This window comes from Somniosus microcephalus, chromosome 13 (assembly GCF_052327205.1).
Source record: "Somniosus microcephalus isolate GS21.2 chromosome 13, FLI_Smic_1.0, whole genome shotgun sequence".
NCBI lineage: Eukaryota > Metazoa > Chordata > Chondrichthyes > Squaliformes > Somniosidae > Somniosus > Somniosus microcephalus.
The window spans coordinates 98892983-98912375 of record NC_140999.1 but is presented as its reverse complement, the minus strand read 5'-3'; positions in this window follow the sequence as shown (position 1 = coordinate 98912375).

Here is a 19393-nt window from a genome sequence, read left to right as displayed (position 1 = left end):
ATATCTTTTTCTGTGTTTCTACACTTAGGGGATCGCAGATGAATTTGTCTTGCAGAGAATCTGCCAGTCCTGCCTCGAATTGGCAATGTAGGGTATCAACAATCTCCTCAAAATTCTTGTCCATCGGTTCGGCTGGAGTGATTAAGTTGCGTAACAGCTTGTATGTTTCTGCGCCCATTAGATCCAGAAGCACTGAAGCTTTTTTTTCATCTTCTATTCCATTTGCGGTGCAAAACACCGCCACTCTTTCTACATATGTGGTCCAATTCTCTATCTTGTTATCAAAAACATCAGTATTGCCAAAGTTAGGCTCTGTTTCGTTATCAAAAGCATCAATATTGCCAGACTTAGGCATTTCAAAAAAGATGTGGCGCTTCCCGCGCTTTCCCGCCGCTGCTACCGATAACAAGGCTGTTTTACTGTGGTTTCCGTTTATTCACTGTTGGAGACTCGTTCCTGACGGAGGTCTAAACGCTGACCTGCTTGCCGCGCCGGCCGTCTCCCGAGTGCACCCTCCCAGTCCGTTATTGCTTGCCTCCAATTTCGCTGCCTGTCTCAGCTGTAGAGCCCGCCGCTGGAGCCCCAGCCTGAAGCCCAGGAAGGATTAGCGCAGTACCTGCCACCAGCTTGGCCAGCTGGTGAAACCACAGTTTCGATTACTTCCTTGAGTCTTCTGGACGCTGGAGGAATCGATGTCCTTGAGGTGCTGCCGAATTGCAGGTAAGTCCGTTTCCACTTCGTCGCCACTGTAGTGTCCGTGTGTAGATAAAGACACTGAAGACAGGAGTTGGTTCATAGGTATTTACTAAGCAAGTCTGGGGGGGGGGTTCTAAAGGATATACACAATACACAGGCTTATATAGCCCAAGTGGCAATTACCGGCATTACGCACACCTGGGGCTCTTAAAGGCACTTACACCACAATTGCTCTTAAAGGCACATACACCATATATGACATGTTAGGAGCTGAGCATCCCCTAAAGGCAGCCGCTCAGTGGACGGCTAGTAAAAAGCACCGCAAGGGCATTGAGAAAGCGGTATGGCTCATGTGTTACAAAAAGCAGGTTCTGGTACTGGACCACGCGGTGGCCAGTAAAGAATCTAAGATTAGGCATTTGTCCCAAGAGCTGCAGGAAAAGGTTGCAGCAGGAGGGAAAGTGCTAGTGGCCCTGGAGGCAATAAGCCAAGAGAGGGCAGCGATGGTCCGGGATCATCGGGGGAAAGTAGAGCAGATGGAAAGCCAGGCCGCTGAAGTACAGCGTGAGCACCAAGCCAGGGGAGAAAGGCTAAAGGGCAAGATAGCTGAGTTAGAGGGGAGTGCTAGTTTTAGGGTAGAACATGTTGAGTACCAAGCAAGAGAATCTAGGGAAAGAGAAAGGAAGTTAAAGGCGGAAATTAGCAGTCTCACGGGGGAACTTAAGGCACAGGAGGAGAAAGTAGCCGAGGTAAAAGCAGCTTATAAGGTGGCTTGTGCTCAGGGGTTTGAGGAAGCAGACCGCGGCCCCTGTAGGCAGGAAATTGAAAGCCTACGTATGGAGTTGGCCAAAGCAAAGGGGATGATATGTCTCATTAGCCCAAAAATCGGCCAGGCCGAATTTAACGGCAACCCAGTCAGGGCAGTCCCGCAGGCAGCCCCTAGAACTAAACGGGTTAGGGAACCTGAGGTTGCACAGCCACCACCCCTAGCCCCTAGTTTTCCAGAGGTCTGGGAACAGGAGCAGGTGGGGGATGAAGAACCCCAGGTAGACCAGGCTAGCCCAAGAGCGAGTCAGGGACCGGGACCGGTGTACCCCGTTATACAGCGGAGGTACGGACCACCCGGTAACGACGGGGAAACTGGGGACATCCAGAACCAATTCCAGATTCCACACGGTACGCAACAATTGCGTTCCATGGTGAGCTACATCCCCAAGCTCACCATGAGGGGGGACCCTTCCCTGCACTTTAGGGAGATAGAGCAGGCGACCTGTGTGAATGACTGCGACGAGGCAGAAAGGGCCAAAATGATGCTGTTCTCCCTGGGTAGCGATCTCCTCCAGACGCTACCCGATGAGTGTAAGAGGGGTCAGGAGAATTATGGCAAGCTCAAGGAAGAGATCCTGGAGGCCATGGGGATGAACGGGGGGAGTCCGTTCTCCCGGGTAGAGAGAACAGTCCAGCTCCCCGGGGAATTCCCGCAGGCGTTTGCAGACAGGCTGTGGCCAGTCTACCAGGATGCGTGCCCGGGAATGCCGGCGCGATCGCACCTGGACGGGGAACCGTTAGTTCACTGGCTAAGGTGCCTTATGAATAACTCCCTGCCCCGCGTTCGAATGCAGTCAATGGCTTGGTTCGACCCCCGAAACCCTCTGACCACGGAGGCGACGGTAATCCGTCAACTCACAGTCACTTTTAGAAATGGTAGAGATAGTGAAACCCCCCCGAAAAATGGGAAGGTTTGTGAGGTCAGGCCTGGTGACCAGCCCCGTAAGGAGTGGCGCCAGGAAGGGAGCCGTCCCAACCAAAGCAGGCAAACTTGCTACGGTTGCGGAAAGGAAGGGCATTGGCGCAGGGACTGCAAAAATCCTTGGAAGGATAATAGGGAGAAGGTCCCAACTGCCCCAGCCCAAGCCCCGGCTACAACCCCAACCTCTGCCCCAGAAAAAGAAACAGAGCCAAATGCTCCTCAAGAGCTGCTGGACATGCTGCTAGCTTCAGTGAGATCATTGGTTCTCACAAAGGGTAAGATAGCAGCCAACACCGGTCCAGCGGTTCCCCCAACCCCTTCCCAAGGTGGCCCGCAATGACTGGAACCCGCGCAGCCCGTCTATCTGTGTGCGCTCCGGTACGATGGATGGAAGAGACCGCTCGTGCAGATGGAGGTAGAGAAGGGTACGGGGACTTATCTGTTGGATACGGGGGCTTCCTGCACCGTGATTCATACGGAGAATCCCACCGCCTCACCTCTGTCTAGTGGGGTTCCATACGTCTTATCGGGGTTCACAGGGGCAGAGCAGACGGGTGCGCTCTCCAGGCCACTCTCGATCCGCTTGGGCACACTACACACAAAGTGGACATGTGTCCTGGCGAGATGGGACGCGGAGGGAGGTAAAGGGATCCTAGGGGCCGACTTCATCGTGGGCCATGGGATCCTCGTAGACCTCTGGAACCGTTGTCTTTGGGGGGCCAATAACGGGAAGGAAAGTGGAGTAGTAGTTGATGTGCCTCAATAATCCCGAGACTCGATGTTAGCGGAACAAAACAAGGCTTTTATTAACTTAGAAGATAACACGCAGTGGAGAGAGGTATCTTCCATCTGGAGCTCTGCAGTACTGGATATGAGGCCAGACTGAGCTGGCTTACATAGAGGCCAGGTATGGGCGGAGCCCTACACACAACACATTCCATACATTCCAATATACAATACAATGGTGAGGAGAAACCTGAAACCAACCACAGTCACAGGCAATACAATGGTGAGGGGAAACCTGAAACCAACCACAGTCACAGGCAGTGATGAATGGAATATTTCATCACATTCACCCCTTCTATAGGTTTAGTCTGTTCGGGGGTTTGGTAGTCCTCTGCGACCGACGTGGCTGTTGTGGTGTCGCGGGTGTCGGCTGGGTGTCCCCGGTGGCCTCCTGGGTCTCTGCCGGGGGTGCCGCCAGGGTTGTTGAAGGGGTAGTTGGTGGGTGTGCCATTGGTCGATGTTCTTCCGGGGGTGATGAAAGAGTAGTGGGTGGGTAAGAGTTGCTGTGGTCGTTGTTGCTGCTATTGCCGTGGTTGTTGTCGTTACCGGCTGGGGCGACGTCTTTTATTGACACGGTGTCCTCCCTTCCGTCGGCGTGCCGGACATACGCGTATTGGGGGTTGGCGTGGAGTAGGTGCACTGGCTCCACGAGAGGGTCCGTCTTATGGCCCCTCACATGCCTTCGCACGAATACCGGACCTGGGGTGCAGAGCCATGACGGCATGGATACGCCTGAGGTGGATTTCCGGGGAAAGCTAAACATTCGTTCATGAGGCGTGGCATTAGTGGCAGTACACAATAGCGACCGTATCGAATGGAGCACATCTGAGAGGACTTCCTGCCAGCGGGAGATAGGGAGGCCCTTGGTCCTTAGAGCTAGAGTGACTGCTTTCCATACTGTCCCGTTCTCTCGCTCCACTTGACCATTACCCCGGGGGTTGTAGCTGGTGGTACGGCTCGTGGCGATACCCCTGGACAGCATGTACTGGCGTAGCTCTTCACTCATGAAGGACGCCCCCCTATCCGTGTGGATGTAGCTCGGCATACCGAACAGGCAGAACAGGCTGTTGAGGCATTTAATGACCGTGGCGCTGGTCATGTCTGGGCAGGGGAAGGCGAATGGGAACCGGGAGTATTCATCCACAATGTTCAGGAAGTAAACATTGCGGTCGACGGACGGGAGGGGGCCCTTGAAATCTAAGCTGAGCCGCTCAAAGGGCCGTGTAGCTTTGATTAAGTGGGCTCTATCAGGGTGGTAGAACCGAGGCTTGCACTCAGCGCAAGTGCGGCAGTTCCTGGTCAGAGACCGAACTTCCTCAATCGAGTAGGGTAAGTTGCGGGACTTTATGAAGTGGAACAGCCGCGTGACCCCTGGGTGGCAGAGGTCGTTGTGGGGGGTCTGTAGCCGATCCCCGGTGGCGCTGGCACACATCCCTCGTGAGAGGGCATGTGGGGATTCGTTAAGGGCCCCTGGCCGGTAAATGATGTCATACTCGAAGGTGGAGAGCTCGATCCGCCACCTAAGAATCTTATCATTTTTGATCTTCCCCCTCTGTTTATTATTGAACATAAACGCTACCGACCGCTGGTCGGTAAGTAGGGTGAAGCGTTTGCCGGCTAGGTAGTGGCGCCAGTGGCGCACTGCCTCCACGATGGCTTGGGCCTCCTTTTCCACGGAGGAGTGTCTGATCTCGGGCCCTTGGAGGGTCCTCGAGAAGAAAGCTACGGGCCGCCCCGCCTGGTTGAGGGTGGCCGCCAAGGCGAAGTCAGACGCATCACTTTCCACTTGAAATGGAGTGTTCTCGTCCACTGCCTGTAGCGTGGCCCGCTCAATATCCTGCTTAATGCTTTTGAAGGCGGCGTGGGCCTCAGCAGAGAGCGGAAAAGAGGATGCTTTCAAGAGGGGGCGGGCTTTGTTGGAGTAGTTGGGGACCCATTGGGAATAATAAGAAAATAACCCCAGGCACCTTTTCAGGGCTTTGGGAGTGTTGGGCAGGGTCAGCTCCCATAGGGGGCGCAATCGGTCGGGGTCTGGTCCGATTTCCCCATTCTCCACCACGCTGCCTAGTAGGCTGAGGCGCGTGGTGTTGAAAACACACTTGTCCTCGTTGTAGGTGAGGTTGAGTTTTTGTGCGGTTTTCAGGAACCTCTCGAGGTTCGAGTCGTGATCCTGCTGGTTGTGACCGCAGATGGTGACGTTGTCGAGGTAGGGGAAGGTTGCCTGCAAGTGGTGGTCATCGACCATGAGATCCATCTCCCTCTGGAAGATCGAGACCCCATTCGTCACCCCAAAGGGGACTCTGAGGAATTGGTAGAGGCGTCCGTTCGCCTCGAAGGCGGTGTACGGGCGGTCCTCTGGTCTGATAGGGAGCTGGTGGTACGCTGACTTGAGGTCGATGGTGGAGAACACCCGGTATTGGGCGATTTGGTTCACCATTTCTGATATGCGGGGTAGCGGGTAGGCGTCTAGTTGGGTGTACCTGTTGATCGTTTGGCTATAGTCGATCACCATCCGTTTCTTCTCGCTACCCCTTACCACCACCACTTGGGCGCGCCACGGGCTATTGCTGCATTCAATAATGCGCTCTTTCAGGAGCCTGTCTACCTCGGTCGCGCTAAACCGCATGTCCTCCCAGCTGTACCTCCTGCTTTTGGTCGCTATTGGCCGGCAGTTAGGGGTAAGGTTCGCGAATAGCGAAGGCGGCTTTACCTTCAGGGTAGCCAGGCCGCACACTGTGAGGGGCGGCTGGGACCCACCGTACTTGAGCGTGATGCTTTGGTGGTTGCACTGGAAATCCAGGCCCAAGATCACGCTCGCGCATAGATTCTTCATGATTAATACTTTAAAATTATCGTATACAGTCCCGTTAACGGACAATTGTACCGTGCAGTAACCCAGAATGGTCGATGTCTGGGTTTTATCAGCCATAGAGATGGTACCCCGAGTAGGGACCACCTTTAGGGAGAGTTGTTGTGCCAGTTCAGGGTGGATAAAACTCTCCGTGCTTCCACTGTCAATTAAACATTTAACCCCGCACCCGTTTACCTCGATGTCCACCATTGATTTGGATAGCGGGTGGGGCCTGGTCTGGTCCACTGTGCCCGATGCCACTGTAGGGCCCTGATCGAGACAAGATGGCATCCACGCTGTCTGCTCACAAGATGGCGGACCCCACGAGGTCGGGCAAGATGGTGTCCAAGATGGCCGCTCCCACGGCGCACACGCGGCGGTGGCGGGTTTTGGTTTTCCGGCGGGGTTCCCTCTGCACACCTTCCCGAAGTGCCCCTTCTCACCGCACTTAAAGCAGGTGGTGCCTTTCGCCGGGCACAGGTTTCTGGTGTGCTTTGTCTGCCCGCAGAAGTAGCAGTTGGGTCCCCGACGTGTCGCGGCTGTCGTAGGGCTTCTGGGGGGAGAGCGGAGCCCCGACGGTGTCGGGCTGCCGGGCGGGGAAGATGCCTTCCAAGATGGCGGCGCCCTTGGTGCACACGTGGCGGCGTGGACGGCGCGGGCTGAAGAGTAGGCGTCCGAGTTTCTCTGGGCCACATCCAGGGATCGCACGGTGTTCGCAGCCTGTTTCAGGTCCAATCCCGTTTTTTCCAGCAGCCTTTGCCGGATGTAAGTGGAGCTGAGGCCTGTGATAAAGGCATCGCGAACAAGCTCGTCGGTGTACACTGCGGCTTTTACATCTCGGCACTTGCAGTCTTTGCCAAGCATTTTCAGGGTGCCTAGGAACTCCTCCACCGATTCCCCAGGTCGCTGTGCGCGAGTGGCGAGCAGATGCCTAGCATACACCTCATTCGTAGGCTGCTGGTAATGCACCTTTAAGATGTCGCAGGTGGCCAGGTACGTGTCGGCATCTTGGATGAGGGGGTAAACCCGGTGGCTTACCCAATTCCGCAGAATTCCGAGTTTCATACTCGCAGCGTCCGTAGCGTCTTTGACGGCTGCGGAATTGTCCAGGAAGAATTCCATACACATAAACCAGTGTCCGAAGCGTGCTGATGCGTCCGGAGCATGCTGATCCAAATCCAAACGTTCGGGTTTCAGGAGTTGATCCATTGTGTTGAAAAATAAGTTAATAAAATTGATGTGCCTCAATAATCCCGAGACTCGATGTTAGCGGAACAAAACAAGGCTTTTATTAACTTAGAAGATAATACGCAGTGGAGAGAGGTATCTTCCATCTGGAGCTCTGCAGTACTGGATATGAGGCCAGACTGAGCTGGCTTACATAGAGGCCAGGTATGGGCGGAGTCCTACACACAACACATTCCATACATTCCAATATACAATACAATGGTGAGGAGAAACCTGAAACCAACCACAGTCACAGGCAATACAATGGTGAGGGGAAACCTGAAACCAACCACAGTCACAGGCAGTGATGAATGGAATATTTCATCACAGTAGTAATCCCGGGAAAGGATGGGAAGGGAACCCTGTGTACCATGAAGCCGAAAGGGAGTTACGACCTCGGTGAAATGATGGAGGGTATCCCGGTAGTATTTAGGGCCAAAGTGCAGGCTCAGTTTGGTGCGTTCGCCACGCACAAACACGACTGTGGGAGAGTCGTCAGCTTTGAGGTCAGGGTAGATGGGGATCCCATGGCCCGGCCCCAAAAGCAGTACAACTTCCCAAAGGAGGCAGAGGCTGATATGGAGGTGGCCATATCAGCGCTGGTACAGCAGGGGGTGCTAAGGCCTATAGCCACCCATGTGAACTCTCCGCTTTGGCCGGTTAAGAAATCGGACAAACCCTGGAGAGCCACGGTGGACTATCGGGTGTTGAACAGCAACATCCCCGCATGTGCCCCTACAGTGGCAGCAGTGGCCAACCTCATTGGGAGTATTCCCTCATCCGCGACCACGTTCACGGTGCTGGATATTTCTAATGGGTTCTGGTCAATCCCTGTGCGGAGGGAGGACCAGTATAAATTTGCCTTTACTTTTAAGGGGCAACAATATACTTGGAACTGCTTGCCACAAGGCTTCCACAATAGTCCCAGCATTTTCCACCAATGCATGGCGGACAGCCTGAAGGAGTTCAGTCAGCCCCTTCAGTTAGTGCAGTATGTGGACGACCTGCTCCTGTTTACCGACACGGTCGGAGAGCACGGCCCACTGCTGGCTGAATTGTTGGAGCTGCTGACCCGAAAGGGGTTTAAGGTTAACCCAAAGAAGGCGCAGATCGGTCAGAAGGAAGTCAAGTTCCTGGGGCTGACCATCCGCGCCGGAGAAAGGGCCATCGATAGGGCTAGGAGGGAGGCAGTACAGGAGTTACCGGTCCCCATCACTATAAAGGGTGTGAGGTCGTTTCTAGGGCTAACCGGGTACTGCCGAGACTTCATGGAGGACTATGCGGCCATGGCAGCCCCGCTACTCCGACTCCTGCACAAGGAAGTGGAGTGGTCGTGGGATGAAGGATGCCAGGCCGTGTTCGAGCTCCTAAAAAGGAAGCTGCAGACCGCACCGGCCCTGGGAGCGATAGATGGGGGAAGGGAGTTCTTCCTGGAGGTGGCGGCCAGCGGGGACAGTCTGAGTGCTGTGTTGCTCCAGGAGCGACATGGCAAGCTGAGACCCGTGGTTTACTCCTCCAGGGTGCTCACCGACGTGGAGAGGAGCTACTCGGTCTGTGAGCGGCACCTCTTGGCCACACACTGGGCTGTGAAAAGATCCGCCATCTTCACAGGCACCTCCCCCATCACCCTCCTCACACACCACACGCCTACCAAGATGCTGTTGGATGGGAGGATCAAGGATGGGACCGTGAGCAGTGCCCGCATTGCGCACTGGACCCTACTCCTTTCCCAAATGGATCTGCGGGTAAAAGGCCTGTGTGAGCCCAGATTAGCCGCCAACCTGGATTACCCTGGGACAGCCCATCAGTGTTCTGTAGAAGGGGTATGGGAGGTCGACGTGGGTCTCCGGGCTGGGATACATTCCGCCGGTCGTGAGATCTACGTGGATGGTTCCAGCATGGTATCTGCTGGAAAACGGCTCACGGGGTGCGGAGTTTTTGACCCGATGGCAAACATTGCGTTGGCAATTAAACTCCCCAGCACCATGAGCGCCCAGCAAGCAGAACTGTCCGCTGTGGCGTATGTGGTCACCCACCCCGAAGTCTTCCCTACCCCGTACACGATTTGCTCGGACAGCATGTTCACATACAATTCATGTACTGAGTACCTGGCCATCTGGTCCCGTCGTGGATTCACTTCTGCGGATGGGAGACCCTTGGTGGTCAAGCCCCTGCTGGAAAAGATCCTGGCAGCCGTGTGGGAGAAGGGTGAGGTCTTCATCCACAAAGTGAAGGCTCACTCCTCCACAGAACATCGCGGTCAGGGAAACCAGCGAGCTGATGCACTGGCGAGAGAGGGTGCCATGTCCGGCATTCTCTGGGACCCCTACGGGCCTGGACCAGTGGCAGCTGCAAAAGGCAGGGATGGGATTCAGAAGAGTGTAGGGGTGGCACTAGCCCCGGACCTCAAATCGGTCCAATCTCAGGACCCTGCCCTGAGAGGGGTATTTAACGCAGTTAGCGAGGGGAAGAAAATAGAAGGCCCGTATGGCACAGCATCTCTTTCCATAAGAGAGGGGATGCTGTTTAGAGAAGAGCAGTGGGTGGTGCCTCAGCAGCACCGGAGGGAATTCCTTCAACTGGCCCATGAGGGGCCGGGAGCAGGGCACCCCGGGCCTGAGGTCACTTGGCAGCGAGTAGAGCAGGCAGGATGGTGGCCAGGACTCCGGGAGGACGTCCGGGAGTTTTGCGCGAACTGTCTTGTGTGCGCGGCAAATAACCCCGACCCTCACAGGAGGAAGGTGCCAATGGGACACGTTAGGAGGGTAGAGGGACCATGGCAGTCAATCCAAATTGACTATATTGGACCCTTACCCGCCACCCAGGGAGGTTATAAGTATTGCCTCGTTCTGGTGGACGTGTTCTCTAAATGGGTTGAAGCCTTCCCCTGCCGAACAGCCACAGCGTTAGGAACTGCAAGAATCTTGGTGCGGGAGGTGTTCTCGAGATGGGGACTGCCCCAGTTCGTGGAAAGCGATCAGGGAAGCCAGTTCACCAGCCAAGTCATGCAGAATACCCTGATGCTGCTGGGCATTCAATGGAAATGGCACGTCGCCTACAATTCCCAGTCATCTGGGATTGTGGAGCGGATGAACCGCACCTTAAAAGAGAAAATAAGGAAGGAAATAATGGGTTCGCCCCAAAGGTGGGCAGAAGTCCTGCCTCTTATCCTCATGGGGGTCCACGCCAGCCAATCAAAGAGTACGGGGTACTCTCCGCATGAGCCCATGACCGGCAGGGTCATGAGAACCCCCACTCATGTCCTGGCCCCAGTCCTAACGGAGGGGCAGCTAAGGGAGGTGAATCGGGACAAATTTGCCCGCACGCTCCTTGAACGCCTCCAAAGGATTTATGAGGGAGCCGCAGGTAACATGGGGAGGCAGCATCAGGGAAATAAAATGCTGCTCGAGCCCAGTAAAACCCATCGCTGGGAGGTAGGGGACCTAGTAATGGTAAGAAACTTCGCCCGTGTGGGGAGTTTCGAGCCACTTTATATGGGTCCCTACAGTATTGTAGATCAGGCCAGCCCCATGGTGTATGCTGTGAAACTGCCCCGGTGCACTAAATGGTTTCACATTAACCAATGTAAACTGTTTAAACCGGAGGCAGGGAAACAGGCAGTGGGGGCTGAAAAGGCCAGTAAAGAATCAAACGCTGTAGGGGAGCTGCAGCCACAGGTCACACAGGCTGGATGTGCAGCCTGCATGAGGGGAGGAGTTGTCCCATCTAAGCGGGAGACTCCCCCATTGTTCTGGGACCCAGGAGGGGAGGAGCCGGAGGTCCTAGGTCCTGTCCCTGGCCAAAGTGAAGCCGAGTCGGAGGACGAAGTTCCCGCCCCCGACAGCGGTGAAGGGGAGGAGCCAGAGGTCTTAGGTCTTGCCCCTCAGTGTAGTATTGAAAAGGTCTGGTCGCCGGTTACTGTAAAAAGACACCCCCGTAGGAAAGCTGTGGGAATTTTAAACAGTTCACAGCCAGCAGCTACAGGCTGCTAGGGACCAGCAGCTGAAACTGAGGTGGGAACGCCACAGGGGGAGGCCTGCGACAGTCCCCACAGATTTTAAGCTGGCCGTCCAGAGACGGACGGCACATGTACATACACCATAGTTTGCTAAGTAAGGTTTAGTTATTTGTAAATTTAGTATGTATGTATAAGGTTTTTCTGAGGTATGGTGGCATTTTGGAACGGTACAGAGTGGCAAGTTAAGTGAGCTAGGGTCGCGGGACCCACTCACCCCACACCCAAGCCGAGGAGCCCAAGGAGCCTGGCTCGAACATTCTCTTTTATCTCTCCAACAGATATTAATTCAATGATGCTACAAAGAGGCATCATCCTCGCGGCCCTGGTGGGCCTCAACATCGCGTGGCGAGGGGAGACGGAGGATCACCACATCTTCGGATGTACCGGGGAAACGGCGCCCCTGGCTCACGACGGGCAGGGCCTGCGCAAGGCAGAGGAAGTCGCTGGATATACCCACGAGGGCAACTGGCCGGGTTGGCTGGGATCGAATGCCACTAAATACTCTAATGACATTGGTTTCACTTATGGAGAAGTTTCACTATTGTGTCCGCGGGTCACGATCAAGGCCACGCAGATCAGTGTTACTGTGGGAAAACAAATTTGTTTAACGTGCAGGGGGAACGTCCCCCTGGATAGGTGGTGGTGGCTCAGGAAACTGAGCAAGGACATGGGGAACCCCAGAGGACAGTGGGAAAGGTTAGGGAACAACACTCACTGGACCATCACAGGGACCCAGGGAGGGCTGACAGTGTGCTGGGATAAATGGTGGGAACCTGATCAAGGGATTTACGTCTGTATGTGCGGTTCAGGAAAAGTCTGCCCCGCAGGGGTTTCCATCATTTTCCACAGCCAGTGGCAAGATAACGGGAGGGGGATGGACTGGGAATCGCGCTTGGACGCATGCGCGGTCCCCTACTCCCCAATCGCAGTTAAAGCCACTGAGTTAGTGACCCGCCCCCGACAGCCCCTGCCCACGACCCAGACACCACGGACGGTAACAGAGGGGTGCCCCACCACCACCAAGGGACCGGGGAACGGTTTAGTTTTAGTTCCGACTGATCAAATGGCTTACCAGGGGGTCCATTACGCGGTGGCCTCGGTCATCCTCAACCTGACTGAGGTGCACCTGCCGGAATGGTGCCCCATAGAAACAGGAAGGCTATATCAGGCCCTGCTAAAAGAGACCCTGCAGAAGTTCTTTGAATTTGACTTCGCAAGGGTCAACAGGACCAAACTCTATACCGAGGGCCACAAGGAATGGGAGCAAGTGGGGAGACAAAGAAGGGGCGCCGTGAACGACTGGTTCACAGGGTTTAACACTGGGTCGTCCATCATAAATAGTTTGGACGACATTGAACTGCAACAGCAGGTCAACGGGTTAAAGACCCAGTTGAAGGGAATCCTCACGGACGAAAATCGGGTGGTGGGTTCGGAGCTCCATGAGGATCAGGCTATGACTCTCCACTTAAAAGAGATCATAGCGGAGCTGGAGAAGCAGGCTCGGACGGTCAATGCTCTCATTAGGGAGGACAGGAACGCCTCAGATCAGGCTGCCCAGAATGAGGTGTGCGTACTATACGGAGCATGGTTGCTGGGCGAGGGCCGCAGCAATCTGGAGGACTTGAAACAGGGTTTGGTCCCCTCCTGGATCAGAAACAAACACCTCGCAGCCCTCCACCCTTTTGAGAATGCGTTAAGTCCATGCCAGCTCCGGCTCGCTTCTGAGGCCTACCCAGTCCCGGTGGACTGTGGTCGCTCCAACCACACCATCATGGGGGTTGTCGTGCAGATCCCCATAATGAGCAGGACAGCCCGACCTGCGCCGGTGTATAGGGTGGTGAACATTGGAGTCATTCGGTGGGGAGCTCATGTCCGTTTGGCAGAGGTCCCACCCTACGTCATTAAGTGGGAGCATGCTATGATGGGGACTGACTTCTCAGGGTGCCGTAGCCGGGGAGCACACATAATCCTGTGTCCCCAGCACTTGAACGCCTATTCAATACCACAATGCGGGTTCAGGTCTGCTGACGCTAAGCCTATCAATTGCACTATGGAAGCCATGGCACAGGGCCATGTTCCCCCACAGGTGGCATACATAGGAGGTGGGACATATTGTGTTGCCACCGCAGCGTCTCACTACCAGCACGGACAGCACGGCTGGTGCGCGGTCAGTGACAGCAGCTTCTGTTTTAAACCTGAGGCAATAGTTCAAGTGGCACAGCTGCAGATTATCCCAATCCCCGAACCATCCACTGTTCACTTCACCGTTAAGGAGAATTTCACTGATCTCCAAAAGTACGTAGCACATTTTGGTTTTACGATTCCCCCTCTCCCAGAACACCTAACCGCGCTGCTCAAAGCGGTCGCCATCTCGCAGAAACACTTTTTCACTTTGGAACAAAAGACTGTTGATATAGGGGCAGAAATTCAGGATATAGTGGTTCCACCGTGGTGGGACCTTTTTGATAATATAGAGGTCCCATCATGGATCCGACTGGCTTCCCACATTTTGGTGGTGTGCCAACTGGGGATAGTTTTGTACCTGGTCTGTGTACAGTGCAGAAGGAAGGGACACAGCAGGGAATTCCCTAGTCAGCCGAATTGGCGGGGCCACTATGTCAGTATAAACGGGGAGTCGCCCGGGCAATTACTATTGTTTTAATATTTTGGATTGTTCTGTACCTTGTTTGATTTCGCATTATATTGTATTATGATTATTCTGTTATGACTCTAGATGAGTCTGTATATTGTTTAAAGGTTTGTCTCCAATAGGAAATGTTTTCTCAAACTTCATTGTTCGGAATGAGGAAAGTGCGGGCGAGGTACACTCCTTAGCAAGGTAAATTACGGGGAAGGTCAGTTGGGGAGGGAACGGATTTGTGCTCACCCAAAGACATTTTATGATACAAAGATGATTGAAGATGCTCATTGTATCACAGGGGGGACTGTAGGATTCGCAAAAATCCATGAAATACAGTATACGGGTAGGGCCCCTGAAGTGGCCACATTGTGAGAACACAGAATGGAGTTGGCAGTTCTCATGGCCCAGTTCAAAAGGACACACACACAGTACCTTAAAGCAGTCTGAGTCATCATCGATTAGAAGAATCCAGAACCTTACTGTTTTTGATATTGTAATGTGGTTACAGCAGTAAACAAAACTATTAGCACCTGGAGGTGCGCTAATCGCTGGCAGAGCGGTAACCGATCTCAGAAACCGCTGAGCACACACAAATGGAGGGACACTAAACGGATTCCCATTATGGCAAAGCGGTAACCGATCTCAGAAACTGCTGAGCACACACAAACGAAGTGACACTAATCGGATTCCCATTAGTTCGATTTGCGAGCAGTTAAAATTAATGTGCTTGCTTTTGTTAAAGCAACCTTAACAAAGGAAAATGGTTGATTTGGCGCCAAGATTAGGGCCAGAAAAGAGTATAACCGTTCAGGTAAATCGTCAGCAAGTCAGTCTAAGATTCGACCAGAGTAAGGAAGACTCCTCCGGAGACGGTTCACACCGTGAAGTCCAAGTCCAGTTACCATCAGGAGTTCGAGGACCGTGCGGAACAGAAAACGGCTCGAGGATTTCGGAGGACTTCCAAAGTTTGTACAGGAGAGCGAGTCCAGGTGCCGGTCCCATAAGGAAGGTCGGAGGTCCCGGACGACACCAAGTAATAGGGTCCAGGAGCCGGTCCCCTAAGGAAGATCGGAAATTCCAGACGTAACAAGAAGTACCAAGGTCCAGAAGGGTTTTGAAATTCTGGTGAGCATAAAGGCCCAACTCTACCTAACTGACATAATTGAGGTATATTCAGTAACGGGAGGGTTTGTAACGTTAAGGGTATTTGTAAGTAAGGAGTGTGATTTATCACTCGATGTGCCCGTGCGCTTCCCTCACCCCCGCTTTTAGCTTATCGCTATTTTAGAACTGTTTATATGCTTTAAAGTTATTTTTCTCAGTGTATAATTTAGTCCTCTGTGAGAAACGTTATTTTGCATCTGCATTTATTCTTGCCATTTTTCTCTGTGTACATTCTCTTTCAAAAATAAAGATAATTTTGATTTAAAACTCAATCTGTCTCATCTGACCATTTGTCTTCCGAGTCACGAGTTGGGCCAACACACAAAGGTTGTCTGGCAATAAGCCCAGTGTCTAGAACCGTGAGGGGGGAGTGCTTCGAAACCGCTCACGAGTAGTGTGAATATCAAAACCGATTTAGCACACCATAAGCTCGTTAAAACGACCCCTTACAACTCCCCCTGATGGGACCGCCACTTGATGGGGCACAACTCCCCCTTCTGGGGACCGAATCTCCATGGGATAAAACTCCCCCTGCTGGGGATCGAAACCCGCTGGGGTACAACTCCCCCTGCTGGGACCGATTCTCGCTGGTATACAACTGCCCCTGCTGGGACCGACTCTCGCTGGAGTACAAAACGCCCTGCTGGGACCGACTCTCGCTGGGGTACAACTCCCCCTGCTGGGACCGACTCTCGCTGGGATACAACTCCCCCTACTGGGGACCGACTCTCGCCGGGGTACAACTCCCCCTGCTCGGACTGACTCTTGTTGGGATACAATTCCCTCTGCTGGGGACCGACTCTCGCCGGGGTACAACTCCCCCTGCCGCGACCAATTCTCGCTGGGGTACAGCACCGCCTGCTGGGACCGACTCTTGCTGGGGTACAACTCCCCCTGGTGGGATCGACTCATTTTGGGGTACAACTCCCACTGCCGGGGACCGACTCTCGCTGGAGTACATCTGCCCCTGCTGGGACTGACTCTCGCTGGGATACAACTCCCCCTGCAGGGACCGACCCTTGCTGGGGTACAACTCCCCCTGCTGGGGACCGACTCTCGCTGGGGTACAACTCCCCCTGCCGGGACCGATTCGTGCCGGGGTACAGCTCCCCCTGCTGGGACCGACTTTCGCTGGGGTACAACTCCCACTGCTGGGACCGACTCAAGCTGGGGTATAGCTCCCTCTGCTGGGAATTGACTCTCGCTGGTGTACAACTCCCCCTGCTGGGACCGACCCTCGCTGAGGTGCATCTCCACCTGCTGGGACCGACTCTCACTGGGGTACAAATCCCACTGTCGGGGACCGACTCTTGCTGGTGTATAACTCCCCCTGCTGGGACCGCCTCTCGCTGGGGTACATCTCCAGCTGCTGGGACCGACTCTCACTGGGGTACAACTCTCACTGCCGGGGACCAACTTTGCTGGGGTACAACTCCACCTGCCGGGGACCGACTCTTGCTGGTGTATAACTCCCCCTGCTGGGACCGCCTCTCGCTGGGGTACATCTCCAGCTGCTGGGACCGACTCTCACTGGGGTACATCTCCACCTGCTGGGCCCGACTCAGACTGGGGTACAACTCCTCCTGCCGAGGAAGAGGCTCACTGGGATACAACTCCCCCTGCTGGTACTGCCTCTCGCTGGGGTACAACTCCCCCTGCCGGGACCGCCTCTCGCCGGGGTACAAATCCCCCTGCTGGGAACGACTCTCGCTGGAGTACAAATCCCCCTGCTTGTAATGACTCTTGCTGGGGTACAACTGCCCCTGCTGGGGACCGACTCTCGCTGGGGTACAGCTCCCCCTGCTGGGACCAACTCTTGCTGGGGTACAACTTCCCCTGCTGGGGACCAACTCTCGCTGGGGTACAGCTACCCCTGCTGGGACCGACTCTCGCTGGGGTACAGCTCCACCTGCTGGGACCGACTCTTGCTGGGGTACAACTCCCCCTGGTGGGACCGACTCACACTGGGGTACAACTCCCCATGCCGGGACTGATTCTCGCTGGGGCACAACTCCACCTGCTGGGACCGAATCTTGCTGGGGTACAACTCCCCCTGGTGGGACCGACTCACGCTGGGGTATAACTCCACCTGCTGGGAATCGACTCTCGCTGGTGTACAACTCCCCCTGCTGGGACCGACTCTCGCTGGGGTACATCTCCACCGGCTGGGACAGTCTCTCATTGGGTTCAACTCCCACTGCAGGGGAGCGACTCTTGCTGGGGTACAACTCCACCTGCTGGGACCGACTCTCGCTGGGGTACATCTGCCCCTGCTGGGACTGACTCTCGCTGGGATACAACTCCCCCTGCTGGGACCGACCCTCGCTGGAGTACAACTCCCCCAGCTGGGCCCGAATCTCGCTGGGGTACAGCTCCCCCTGCTGGGACCGTCTCTCGTTGGGGTACAACTCCCCCTGCCGGGACCGTTTCTCGCTGGGGTACAGCTCCACCTGCTGGGACCGACTCTCACTGGAGTATAACACACCCTGGTGGGACCGACTCACGCTGGTGTACAACTCCCCCTTCTCGGACCGACTCTCGCTGGGGTACAACTCCGCCTGCTGGGACCGACTCTCGCTGGGATACCACTCCCCCTGCTGTGACCGACTCTCGCTGGGGTACAACTCTCACTGCCGGGGACCGACTCTTGCTGGGGTACAACTCCCCCTACCGGGGTCCGATTCTTGCTGGCGTACAACTCCCCCTGCTGGGGACCGACTCTTGCTGGGGTGCATCTCCCCCTGCCGGGACCGCATCTCACAGGGGTACAAATTCCCCTGCTGGGACCGACTCTTGCTGGGGTACAACTGCCCCTGCTCGGACCGACTCTCGCTGGGGTACAACTCCCACTGCCGGGACCGATTCTCGCTGGGGTACAGCTCCACCTGCTGGGACCGACTCTTGCTGGGGTACAACTCCGCCTGCTGGGAATCGACTCTCGCTGATGTACAACTCCCACTGCCGGGACCGATTCTCGCTGGGGTACAGCTCCACCTGCCGGGACCGACTCTTGCTGGGGTACAACTCCACCTGCTGGGACCGACTCTCGCTGGGATAAAACGCCCCCTGCTGGGGACCGACTCTTGCTGGGGTACAACTTCCCCTGCTGGGACCGCCTCTTGATGGGGCCCAACTCGCCCTGCTGGGGACCGACTCTCGCTGGGATAAAACTCCCCCTGCTGGGACCGACTCTCGCTGGGGTACATCTGCCCCTGCTGGGACCGACTCTCGCTGGGATACAACTCCCCCTGCTGGGACCGACCCTCGCTGGAGTACAACTCCCCCAGCTGGGCCCGAATCTCGCTGGGGTACAGCTCCCCCTGCTGGGACCGTCTCTCGCTGGGGTACAACTCCCCCTGCCGGGACCGTTTCTCGCTGGGGTACAGCTCCACCTGCTGGGACCGACTCTCACTGGGGTACAACTCCCCCTGCTCGGACCGACTCTCGCTGGGGTACAACTCCGCCTGCTGGGACCGACTCTCGCTGGGATACCACTCCCCCTTCTGGGACCGACTCTTGCTGGGGTGCATCTCCCCCTACCGGGACCGCATCTCACAGGGGTACAAATTCCCCTGCTGGGACCGACTCTTGCTGGGCTACAACTGCCCCTGCTCGGACCGACTCTCGTTGGGGTACAACTCCCACTGCCGGGACCGATTCTCGCTGGGGTACAGCTCCACCTGCTGGGACCGACCCTTGCTGGGGTACAACTCCGCCTGCTGGGAATCGACTCTCGCTGATGTACAACTCCCACTGCCGGGACCGATTCTCGCTGGGATACAGCTCCACCTGCTGGGACCGACTCTTGCTGGGGTACAACTCCGCCTGCTGGGAATCGACTCTCGCTGATGTACAACTCCCACTGCCGGGACCGATTCTCGCTGGGGTACAGCTCCACCTGCTGGGGACTGACTCTTGCTGGGGTACAACTCCACCTGCTGGGGGCCGACTCTCGCTGGGGTACAACTCCCCCTGCCGGGGAGCGATTCTCGCTGGGATACAACTCCCCCTGCTGAGACCGACCCTCGCTGGTGTACAACTCCCCCTGCTGGGACCGACTCTCGCTGGGGTAAAAAAACCCCTGCTCAGACTGACTCTCGCTGGGATACAACTCCCCCTGCTGGGACCGATTCTCGCTGGGGTACAGCTCCACCTGCTGGGACCGACTCTCGCTGGGGAACAACTCCCCCTGCCGGGACCGACTCTCGCTGGGTTACAAAACCCCCTGCTCGGACTGACTCTTGCTGGGATACAACTCCC